A 5,048-nucleotide genomic window follows, 5' to 3' on the forward strand; every position below is an offset into this window, starting at 1 on the left:
GATTGAGAATAATCATGGTAAACTTGACTGGAGAAGACAGTGCGTGACCTCTGCTAAGGTGGGCTGACACTGAAGGAGGAGCAATAGTGGTCCTGGAGCAGCTTGAGAGGATGTATGTTCTCATGCCAGTATCTGTCTGAAGGAAAAAATGTAATATTTCTCTCTCAAAGTGCTGCAAAACCAAACTATACAAGAAATGCTTATGTCAATGGGTTCCCTCAGAGATTACGCTCAGAAATCAAATTTCTTGAGGTTCTTCTGCTATTCTGGAGAACAAATATTCGAAAGTGATGTAGAAGAATCCAGTAAATTTATATTAAATTATCTGAAATACATTTTAATATAAATTCTATGGTCAGCTATATTCTATGAACAAACACAAAATATTTGTATCGTGTGGAAGCAGAGCATCAACTAGAAGTAATACAAAAAGAAATAATGTGCTTACAAATATGTATTGAGAAGTAGGAAATGGTTGCTTCTAATGCAAAAGGATTGATGGAGCCTTTTACTGTGCAACTCACAGCTCTGCTCAGGGCTGATTTGCCTCCTCCTAAGGTCTGCAGAACCTTTGGCTGCTCAGGTGTGTGCCATAAAGACCAGGTGCTACTCCTGAAGGCACCTGCTGCCTCCCAGGTTTCTGGGTGAAGCTTTATTCGGAAATTATGTATTATACTTCAATTCCTGTCCTAAATTGTTAGTATAATACTTTCCTCTTGTGCTAAGCAGTTACTTTTTTCTTGTAAGTGATTAAATTCCACTGCTGGTAGAAATTGTTCCAATATACTCCTGTTTATCTTACAAAATATTACCTAGCTTAATAAATGCATAATTTGGGGGTCTTTGGGTAATTACTGCTACAATTTTTTAAAAGTAGCTTATTAATACAGCCGCGCCAGGAGGTTGGAACTGTTGTCAATTTACGCCCTCCCAGCTCTTGAACTGAAAAATGACGTGCTGAAGAAACTGTCTTACTTGAGTACTGAGACCCAAAGCTGCATTCTGAAATGTAAGATAAATTGACTTAGATCACATACCTCCAATTCATTTACTTGTTTGATTTATAAGACACAACTTGAAAAACATGTTCGCTTGATGTAAGAGCTCAAAGTCTAATAAAGAGGATTGAACTGGATGAGAACAAACAATTCAAAACTGACATCCCTTTAGCTCAGTCACAAGCTGAAAATTGACAGCAGTCCTAAAGTTCATATTCACCAGGTGAGTTATAGAATTAATTTTCTCCCTAACCTAATGGAAGGAAGAAATCCAATTACATTCTGAATCCTCAGCAAGAACAGGTATAACTTTTCATCTCGTTATTAACATTTCCAGCTGTCATCAGAGGGATTGTTTGGAAATGCAGCAAATCTTTCTTCCTTCATGACTCTGGAAGGCCTGAAAATGCCAAATATAAAGCATTCTCTGTCTATAAAACATTAGCAGTAACGGTCAGATTTATATCAGGATGCTTAGATGTCGATAGTAGAAGGGAACAAGCTGTAAGTACAAAGCAGATTTTTTTTTTTGAGTAAGAATACAGTTGGAAAAGTATGTCTATGGCATTAAGATGTGATTCTGAAGGTCTGAGAGGGCTGTGGATGCTCAAAATCAGTTGAAAGTCTGTGGGAGTGGTGGCATGATTAGCACGCTACAAGTCAACTGGTGATGCTCATCTCAATTTTGTAACAAAGCCCAAAACAGAGATCCAGAATTACCTAGCACAACAGCCTTACGAACCTCCAGATGCGAATTGTCATAATTTTGCCGTATCAATTAACTGTGTTCTTATAATAAGCATGAGGAGGCATCATGTGAGTGGGATGTGAGGGTGGTTTAGCTCTGAACGTCATCACTTGGTTTGAGGGACATGCGATAATGCAGTCATAGTCCACGCAGGTGGCGTGGCAGCCACAAGCCTGAGAAACCATATATGTTCGCTGTTTGAGTGTTAGTCAAGTAAAGAGGCTTGATCACGCACCATATGAAATTTAGCAAACTTTATTAGTTATCCTCCTTTAATCTAAAGCAAAGTTCAAAGGATGAGATTGAATAAAAAGCTCACGGGGGTACCAGTTACAGTCTACGTGAGTCCTGGTCAGTCTCCATTTTCTTCTAGCTACTGATCGAATGTGTTTTAAGTAAATCAGTTTTATCTGGAACCTGATGTTGAGATAATTTCCCAATGGCAAAAATCCTGACCAAATAAACAATTTGTTGTTGTTGGTTTTGTTTAATAAAAATCCCAACCCCACCCATTTTCCTCATAAACAACTGCACCATTTTGTAGCTTCTGTGGGACTGGGACCCATGCGATGCTTTTATACCTCGCTCATACTGCATACAAATACTGCGAAAAGGAGCTTATTCTTCTTTATTGTATCTGCATTTATTTTTTCTCCTTTAGTTTAGAATATTCCTGTTTAGCTACCACAAATGTTCTTTGCTGGATAATCTCTTTCTCGTTTCCAATTAATTGTTTGTCGGAATGATAAAGGAGAGGTTGCCACCTCCCACTAGAAAATATGCTTGACCCGCAGTATCAGTAAAGCCTGCTAAAAAAACAAAGGAATTTTTAAGATTGCGTTGTGGATTTTAGCATCCATCTTCTGATGTACTCAGAAGGTAAAAATGTGCATGAAGCATGTGGATGATGTACTGTTCTGAAAGATGCTATGACTAGAAGTGCTGAAACACGAGATGCTGACTCAAAGGTGAGTTTATATATACCATTATATTTGTTTGGGTTGGTTCCAAATAATGGTGGAATGAATTTGAAAAGCTGCTCTTTCTATCTTGATGAAAGAACAAAAACATTCAGAAATATCTTCAACTCATTGCCTTTCTTTGGCATTGGTAAATACTAATTTTTTCCCCGTTAGAAATATAAAACTTCCTGGTGCTTTAATTTGTGCCATACAAAACTATTTTTTTTAACTTTTGCTATGCAGAAAAGTATTCCCCTTTATCTCTTAATTTGCCAGGGACTTCATGAGACGAGGAGCAACCTGATGGTCCTAGTGACCTAGTCCTCCTAGAGATCCCACCAGATAGCTATGGAAAGCCTCCAAAGGTAGACTTAATGCTCCCCAGCTGTTTGTCAGCTGTGTGCAGGCCTAGTCTCCCTGAATAATTTAGAGATGTGTTAAGTTACTCTCATTGCAAATGGCCTTCAAAAGGAAAAAAAGCCATTGGGCTGGTCGGGCCCCAAAATATCCTCGCTGTGTCCCTGAATGTGTCAGCGTTCAATCCCTCTCTGCTAGGAGGAGATGGGTAACACAAGGCTTCCTTTGCATGTTTGTGCTCAGTTCTGTGTTCAGTAGCAAGCAGAGGTTTATTTTGGTGCAGCAGAGGTTTATTTTGGTATATCAGAGTAGATACGCTGATGTCCAGCTGAAGGGTACACTTCTTTGAGGCTGCACTGCATTTGTTTTATTAATCCTGTTTCCCTCTGGAAAACTTGCTTGAACAAATATGGTAGGTCAGGTCCCACGTCACGGTTGTACTTCATCTGTGTTTGCATTGCTCTATAATGCCTTTAGCCCTCCTGTCTCGTGCATTTAATTTTTCATGTGGTCTTCATCCATTTTTGGGCATGTGAGCCTAGATGGGTAGTTTTTGTGGTTGTGGAAAATTAAGTGAGAAGTGTTTTGTAATGATGAACAATACTAAATTGGTAGGCTATAGTTACTTTTCCAAGATGTAATTATGAGTTTATTACTGATATCTTCAATGCAGTCTTGATCAATTATATAAGTTTAATGTCTGCAAACATGAAACCATTGTCTTACTTGAGTTTAGAGGATTTTTTTTTCAGACCTGTGCATCTGAGCTTGATACAAAAGCTGTGCTAGTGCCAAACTGATGTTTGAACTTATAGAGTGTGACTGAGGGAGACAGACCAAGGTTTTAAGGATTGGCAGTATATAAAATGAAATTTTAATTCAGTCATTTATTGTACTTATAACATTTCACGTCAGTAGCTTCAAAATTAAGTATATAGCAATAAAAGCTTTCCATTAATAAATCTCCATCAATCAGAAAAGTTGGCTTTGCTTTATTTCTCATCACGATAATGAGTTTTAAAAATTATTTATGACCTAACTTGTCAATTTTCAAGAAACCAGGACAGCAAATACATTTTTTTTGCTTGAAAGAATCACCTATACAATATCTCTAGCTTTTTGTGTTCTGCATGTTTGAAAAAAAACAACCCAGGCTTTCCACATCAGGGTAAATTGATTTCCAAGGCATGGATTTCAACCATTAGTACCTAAAGGTGACTGAAAAAAACCCCATGTATGTAGAGATTAGTGCGATACAAGTCTCTGGAAATAGGTGTCTTTTGCAGCACAATTTAGGATATTGAAAACCGATACAGATTTTTAAGACATCAGTCCCCCAAAATCAGTACAGGAATATTATTTTAGACATGTTAATTCTTTGCTCTTCATAGAGCATTTACCAGAGGTCTTTTCCACCTGGGACAATTCTGTCACTAACGTTACCATCCATGGTATGCTGTCACGAGGTACTGAAGCTAGTAGAGCCAAAGGCAAACCAATAAACAGCCCGTGGCATACGCTGGAACGCAGCCACCCGTTATGAATCCACATATATAAACCTTCAAGAACACTGGGAGATGCAGGCGTGTTTACTACCCAGGAGAGGGGAGCTCAGGCACAAATGCATATGTAACACAGTTATGTAGATATAAATGAATAGGAACCTAAACGTCTTGCTCACAAATTCTTTCGTAGGGTAAACCATCAGTTTGCTGGAGCCAGGATCCCAGCTTCGCTAATTCTTTAATGTCTTTCTGTTTTTAATATGTACCTTAGATTAGGCACTACAGGATAAGACAAAGAGGGAAAAAGTTGCAAAGAAAGAGAGGAATTAACCTCAGAGTGAAAATCTTGTGCATAAAGGATATGATAGAGCTCCGGAGGAACACATTATCCATTTTTCTGTTTTGTGGTTTAGACTTTGTGAAATGTATTGTGTTTGGAGACAATACATAATTGATAAGATATAACACAGACTTGACA

This window comes from Caloenas nicobarica, chromosome 3, assembly GCF_036013445.1.
Source record: "Caloenas nicobarica isolate bCalNic1 chromosome 3, bCalNic1.hap1, whole genome shotgun sequence".
In the NCBI taxonomy this organism is placed as follows: domain Eukaryota; kingdom Metazoa; phylum Chordata; class Aves; order Columbiformes; family Columbidae; genus Caloenas; species Caloenas nicobarica.